This window comes from Cicer arietinum, chromosome 6, assembly GCF_000331145.2.
Source record: "Cicer arietinum cultivar CDC Frontier isolate Library 1 chromosome 6, Cicar.CDCFrontier_v2.0, whole genome shotgun sequence".
NCBI lineage: Eukaryota > Viridiplantae > Streptophyta > Magnoliopsida > Fabales > Fabaceae > Cicer > Cicer arietinum.
The window spans coordinates 23,715,321-23,723,633 of NC_021165.2; positions in this window are offsets into that span (position 1 = coordinate 23,715,321).

Consider the following 8,313-nt stretch of genomic DNA (forward strand, 5'->3'; position numbering starts at 1 on the left):
GATCAACATTGTTAACTTCATAACGAATTAGTCTGGGAGGATCGCGCTGTACACTACTTTGAAAGGTTTCGTTCCAATACTAGTTTGGAAGGAAGTGTTGTGCCAAAACTCGGTCAAGACAATAATTTGGACCGCTGTCGAGGTGATTCCCTAGTGAAACAGCATAGGTAAAGCTGCAAACGTTTTTAACAACTTCAGATTTCCCATCAGTTTTGGAGCTATTATAATCAGCTAATTTGAAGGGCATGAATTGGCTATATTTGGAAAGTTTGTCAACAACCACAAAAATGATAGTGTAAGTATTGGATGAAGGCAATCTAGTTATGAAGTCCATTGATAAATCCTCCCAAATTTGTTGTGGAATGGGTAGTGGCTGTAGTAACCCTGCTGGCAAGGCAGTAGAATGCTTTGCTTGTTGATAAATTAAGCATTTCGAAATGAACTCCTTAATGCCTTTTGCCATAGAAGGCCAAAAGAATTTAGAGGCTATGCGAGCTTTGGTGCGTGTGACTCCAGCATAGCCCCCAATAGTAGAAGAGTGAAATTCAGTGAAGATGGTGTGAATCAAGTCAAGCTTCTAGGGTATCACCAACCAATTTTTCCAAAATAACATGTCATGCTTGACCTAATTATGTGGTGTAGAATTGGTTCCCAACAAGCATTGATTTCGAATCTCCGCTAAAGAAGGGTCATTGTTCACAACTGTAGATATCATTGAGATAAGTTGAGGAGTTTGCATAGACAACGCCAAGCAGAAAAAACATGACAGACTATCAGCTGGTATGTTATCAATACCAGGTTTGAATTCAATAGTAAAATCATAGCCAAGGAATTTGTGAAGCCAATGTTATTGCTCTGGGGTTTTAATTGACTGATCAGTGAGGGATTTGAGGTTTCGTTGATCAGTTTTGATAACAAACTTATGGCCAATGAGATAATGACGAAATTTTCCCAAAGCTTTGGTGATGGCATACAACTCTCGCACATAAGCGGATTGTTTTTGCATTCGATGGCACAATTTCTTTGAGAAATAAGTAATAGGATGGTGAGCTTGACTAAGCACAGCTCCAATGCCAGAACTTGATGCGTCTGTTTCCAAGGTGAAGGGTAATCGAAAATCTGGAAAAGTCAAAGTAGGGGCTTGTGTGATGGCCTGTTTGAGCTTATTAAAAGCATTAGTAGTAGCTGGTGTCCATATAAAAGCATTTTTCTTTAACAATTCGGTCAGTGGAGAAGCAACAACAACATAATTGCGAATAAAGTGCCGGTAATAGCCAGATAACCCTAAAAACCCACGAAGCTGTTTGAGTGAAGTAGGGATTTTCCATTCCAATACAGCTTGAATTTTTTATTTATCCATCTCAACCCCTTGACTGAATATGGTGTGGCCTAGATAATCCACTAAGGTGAGACCAAAACAACATTTTGGAGAATTTGGCAAACAACTCATGTTGTTGCAGCAGTCCTAACACAATTTCCAAATGTTCAAGGTGGGAAGACCAAGAATGGTTGTACACAAGTATATCATAAAAAAAAACCTGTACAAACTTGCTTAATCGGTCACGAAAAACAAAGTTCATAAGACTTTGAAACGAAGCCGGGGAATTGGTTAACCCAAAAGGCATGACAAGCCATTCATACAAACCTTGATGAGTTCTAAAACCAGTCTTATGACGATCCTCGTGATAGACTAGGATTTGGTGATACCCAAAGCGCAAATCCAACATAGAAAGGTAAGCGGCTCCAAACAATTCGTCTAACAATTCATCTACTATGGGTATGGGAAAACTATCCTTGATTGTAATCGCATTTAATGCACGATAATCAATGCAAAAGCGCCAATATCCGTCCTTCTTTTTGACTAACAAAACTGGTGAGGAAAATGGACTCGTGATGGGCTTAATAATGCCTTGCTTCAACATCTCGGACACCATGTTTTCAATCTCAACCTTCTGACTGGGTGGATAACGGTAGGGTTTGACCTTCACAGGGTTACTCCCATCAATGAGAGGGATCGAATGATCTTGACCTCTAGGTGGCGATAAGCATGTGGGTTCATCAAACACATTCCAATAATTGTGTAACAGAGTAGCCAAGTCAACTAGGAGATTCTCAAGAGAAGCTATTGATGATGGTTGTGCTATGGAATGGAATTGCAATGTATATGATAAATCAATAGAATGAGTATTCTGAAGACGACGAATGTGATGAAATTGGAACTGTCATGGTTTTGGGATTTGATTACCTCTAAGAGTGATGAATTTGTTGTTGAGGTAGAATTTAATGGACAAAGCCTCGTAATCCGCAATGGAGGACCCAAAGTCTTAAGCCAAGGCGCGCCCAAAACCAAATCAACGCCAGTAATTGGTAGAAAATACATCGAAAGGTGGAGAGTATAACCTTGAATGGTTACTGGCAAGTCCTGAATTAACCTAGAAGTTGTTAAGGTGCTATCATTGCCCACCCGGACTTGAAATTGAGGACCTTTGTGGATTGTTAGTTTCAAGCATTGAGCAATACGTGATTGGAGAAAGTTATCAGAGCTACCACTATCAAGTAAAACTTGTATTTGGACGCCTTGAATTTGACCCTGGAAACCAATTGTGTCAGCACTATATGCTCCTTTGAGAGCATGAAATGAGTGATGGTGCTCTGACTCAAGGACAACGAGTAGTGGATCAGAATCTAGAGGATCCGTTTCTGGCTCTGGTGGATCCAAATCATCGACTTGCAACAAGAGGTAGTGTTTATTAGCACAACGGTGGGTAGGGGAAAACTTTTCATCACAATAGAAATGTTGTCCATTGTCTCGCCGGAGTTGAATCTCAGCCGCAGTGATACTACGTATTGGACGAGCTCTGGAAGTTGGAGGTTGGGAATGGGTTGAAGGAGTGGGTAACAGAGTGTTTGTGGGTCGGGTCAGGGAGTGTGGGCTGGAATTGGAGAAAGATTTTGTGGGTTGGGGGATGAGCTTCGTAAGTGAGGTGTATTTTCCCTCAAAGAGTTTGGCTAGGGATAGGGCTTTGGATAATGAGATAAGGTTTTGGGCTATAACTTCGTGGCGAAGGTCAGGCTTAAGCCCACTCACAAAACAATCCAAAATTGCATCTAGTGAGAAACCCTGGGTGCGATTAGCAAGTGCGGTGAATGTGGAATAATATTCAGAGACGGTGGTGGTTTGGGTTAATTTGAAAAGGGTGGGTACGAGAGATTCATATGGCGATGGTCCATATTCCAATTCCAAAGCACGAGTGAAATATATCCAAGATCTAAAAGGGTTGTTACGAGTAATCATTTGATACCAAGGCACCATATCCTTGTCCAAATGCACTGCTGCTATGGTGAGCCGATGGTTGTCTGGCGTCAAGTAATAATCAAAGAATTGTTGAGCTTTAAAGATCCAGTTTAATACCTCAGTGTAGTCAAACCTGGGAAAATAAAGCTTCACGTTGCACACCTAGAAAGGTTGTTGTTGCGATGAGACGTTGGAGTTCAAGCTACCATTCAAAGCGGCAAAGAGCTAGAAACTACCAAGTTTTGCCTCGACTTGTTTGAGGCACGTCATATCATCATGACGATGTTGCATGTAGTCGTTATGTCGTGCATCGGCATCCTCCATCATTTTATGTATCGCGGTGTTGATGTTGTTCATTGCAGCTTCCATACCTTTCATACAAGTATTTTCCACCATGGTAAGGTCAATGAAAGCACCAAATGGAACAATAGTAAAACTCTATGAGCAGAGAACGTTTCACAAAAAAGTCTCTTTACTATATTAAGAACAAGTACAGATGAAGAATTTAATTGAATATTGTTGAGACAAAATCTCTCTCAATTGGTTTTAATGATAACAAAATTAATTAAAAGATTATGATTGAGTTTAATGACTAATATGTGCTTTTGAGTGTATTCATATAAGAAAGCAGGTTATCATTCATTAAGGAAAAAGAAGAAAATTCTGAGTTAAATGCTAAGTATGAAAATGCGAAGGATGGCCTCACGAGCTGGTGAAACTGTAGTTCTGCATCCTCGCTGATTTGAATTCATTAAATAAAGGCATAATAGTATTAAAGAATGAATTATTTGAATTCATTCAACAAAGGCAGAATAGTATTAAAGAATGAATTGTTTGATTCATTCAATAATGGCAAAATACTATTAAAAAATGATTAAAGAAAAGCCTTTGAAGAAAAGTAGCAAGAATGCAAAAGAAAGGTACGAGGAATGATTATATTAGCATGTGCCTATAGTCAACATCTTGAAAAGCACCCTAACACTTTATGAAAGCAACTCATCATGTCATAGGCAAAAGGCTACATGTACTATTATGTGATTTAAAAGGATTATAAAGTCAATCTTCAAAAAGGCAACAACAAACAAGTCCAAAATAATTTGCTCACATGTCTTAAGGCAAGGAAAGAAGAAAAGGACTTCACGTGAAGCCTTCACAAAGTCTTGAAGAAAGGAATGAAAAGTACATCACATGTTCTTACAAAGCATTAAATGGAGGAAAGAGAAAAAGCTCACATGTGAAGCTTTATCAAGGCGTTGAAGAAAGGAGAATGAAAATGACTTCACATAATCTTCAAACATTAAAGAAAGGAAAGAGAAAAGGACAACACGTGTCCCCAAGTGCCCAGAAAACAGCTATCTCGTACTTGAACATGGAATGCATATATCCAAGGAGCTGAATGGCATTTTCGTAATTATGAAGAAAAACCTTGACATTTCTCAAATGGATATTCCAACGGTCATAAAAGGCTTGACATATGAAATGAACATCACAAGACCTCTATAAATTGCAGCAAGCTGATCTTCATCAAATACACAACACATTGCATTAAAAAGATCAAAGATCTTAAAGCTTTCAAGAAGCAACATCCATTTTATCTTCATACTTTCTACAAATCCTACATTAGATCTTTGTTAATCTTTTGAGAAAGTATTTAGAATCAATCACTCTCTTATCACACTGTAATTTCCACGTGAGATTCACTTGGAAACATTTGAAATCTGATTGTAAGCTTGGTGAAGCTTAAGAATACACAAGTTGTAATCATCCTCTGTCTGAGGTTGATCTGTTTGAACATTAGTGAAATCTCACAATGGTGTGAGGACTGGAAGTAGCCATCTTTGGGTGAACCAGTATAAAAACAGTGTGTGTCAATCTTATATTTCTCCTTCACTCTTTAACTCAGTTTGAATCTGAAGGTTTTGAAAAACCCATCATCGGGCTTGCCATCCTCTGCAAGAGGATAGTTTTTAAAACACTTGAAAACTATTTTTAAAACAGCAAAATTCCTATTCTACCCCCCTTATAGTGATATTTAGCTACATCAAATATGATTACTGAATCATTTCTTGGAAATTTTAATCATAAATATTATCTCAAGGATCATTTTATTTATTACACATGTATTAATTATTAAATATAAACAACAACCTCCTCAAATTATATGCAAAACTACCCCTCTCCATATTTTATTATCTATTATAAACCTCTTTTCCACTTCAAAATTTGTGCTGTAATATTTAATTATTTTTCTTTTGATATATTTTTTTGCTGCTTTAGTCAAATAAAATAAAAATCTTCTTACCACTATAATAATAAGATTTTTTATATATATACAAACAATTTTGTTAAAGAAATATAAAAGTTATTTTAACTCTTAAAAAATCATTGTCCAATCCTTAAATGTTAGCTTAATTAAAACATATATCAATATTATTAAATTAAATATTTTATAATCAAAATATCAAAGTTATGTAAATTAATTATAATATAATTAATTATTTTTTTAAACTAAGAAAATAAAATTACTATCCATACTCAACTATAAATCGAACACTTTCTAAAAGGGTTACAATATTGTGGGATTTAGAATCGGGAGCTTCTAATGCGATCGTCCGGAAAGAGGAAAATATTCTATAGCGTCTAAATCCAAGACGTTGAAATTTTATAAATAGAAAAAAAATATATTTAATCATTAATTTTTAATGTATAGTTAGAGACATATAAATAATCAAATACATGTTTCTCTTTTAACTAATTGATTTGTAAATTATCATCTTTTAATTAAATTGTTAATAATAAACATATGTTGTGCATTTTAATTTTGTCTTCATTTTTTGCGTATATTATTTATGGAAAAATATTAGAATTCAAAATTTATCCAAATAATTAATATATTGAATAAACTAATTTCTAATTATAATTTTTGAATTTTATATAAATAATTATTTAATAAAATAGTTACTTGATAACTGATCCAGTACTTAACTAACTATATACTATTAATCAATACTCAAAATTGAATTTTATTTAACAAATATTTAAATAATCTTATAACTCAACATATATATATATATAGTTAAGACAAAATCTCAATTTAAATGTTTTGATGATAATTAAACAAAAGGTTAATTAAAGACTATTAATTATGATTCTAAATGTTTTGGTATTTAACATGTGCATTTGAGTGTGTTAAACAAGATAGGTATCAAACATTACAAAGCAGATTATTTTAAAATCAAAGAAAGCAAAAGCAGTAAAACGAATATTGATCTTGAAGTAGTTCTGGAAAACGAAGATCGATCTTTGTTTTTGGCAGAAACAAGAATAATCAGTTTCTCTGTTAGAAATTGGATCCTGGAACTTTATTCATCTCATATCTTCATCAGAGAATAAGCAAGGATCAATCTAAGTCATAATCATTCCAGAAATCAAAGGATCAAAATATATGCTTCATAAAAAGCTCAAAACAAGATCATTCTTCAAGTGAGGAAATTACAAGTACAAAGTTGCAAGCTGTAAAAGTACACTGCTGATTGTAATGTTAATTTAGACCTACACACGTGACTGAAAAGCAAGCAAATCATCTCAGATAACTGACACAATCACAAGTACAAGTCAGCTCATCACCAACAAATTTGAAGAATGATCTTGGATGTCAAGAATGTTCCTGGATTGAGCATAATCACTATTGCTTTATGACTGGCTATTTCCAACCACTTCTTAATGATAGCTGGCCCTATTTCAATGGACATATGAGTTGTCCTAAAGGTTTATTGAAGCTTATAAATACAGCTTAAGGATAAAGAACAAGATACAACTCAAAGTGTCAAGAAAAGCATCAATCACTCAATCATACTCAAGTGTCTTAATATCATTCTTAAAGCTTGTTGTTTTTAATTTTTGTGTTGTGTTAGAATCAGTATCAACTGAGTTCTATTTACAGAATCTATTTCTCAAACAAGAGTTGAGAAAATACCCAGATTCTAAACATTCTCTAAATCACCACTTTGTAACTCAAGGTTATTTTGTTAACATAAGCTTGAGTGTTTTGTAAAAATCCTTTCATGTTTTGAAAGGTAACTCGCAAAATCCTTTCTGAAATAGTAAGGTAGAACTGAGAAAATCCTTTCTAGGTAGAAGGGTAGAAACTGTGTAAAGATCAAGATTGATCTGTGAAAAATAGTGTGATAACCAAGAACAATCTTGTCTTTGAGCACATAGTGGAAAATCTTCCATTTGTGAGGACTGGACGTAACCCGTGTTTGGGTGAACCAGGATATATGCGTGTGTAATTTCTTTATCTCTATCTCTATTTACTTTATGTGTGACAATCAGATTTCATATTGATAACATTGATATTGCTGTTTTTTACTAATCAAGATCAATCTTCGTTATAACCAACATCAATCTTGAAATATTCAATTGGCATCAGAGCCAGTATCTAAGGTTTAAACACCCAAAAAGTGTTAGAGCAAAAGATTGAGGAAGATAAATGTCAAAAGCTAAATACATAGCTGAAGGAGGGTCTTCAAACAGACCACCATACTTTGATGACTCAGATTATTACTTCTGGAAAGGCAAAATGAAACTGTTCCTAAAGTCACAAGATACGAGTATGTGGAGAATTATCACAGATGGAGACTTCATACGAAGAGTATATATAAATGATCCAACATGAGCTGAAAAGAAAGAAACAGATTGGACAATAGATGAAAAATCTAAGGTACTTCTAAACTCAAAAGCTCAATTATTTTTATCATGTGCCTTAAGCAGGGAAGAAAGTGAAAGAGTAGATGAATGTGATACGGCCAAGAAGGTATGGGACACACTGCAAACTCACCATGAGAGAACAAGTCATGTTAAGGAAGGAGACCAAAAGTTCGAAAGTTCGAAAACAGATTGACATTGGTATTCAAAAGTTCGAATTGTTTGAAATGAATGAAGGAGAAACAATCGATGAAATGTACTCAAGATTCACAACTATAGTGAACGAAATGTGTTCCCTTGGCAAAGCTTAT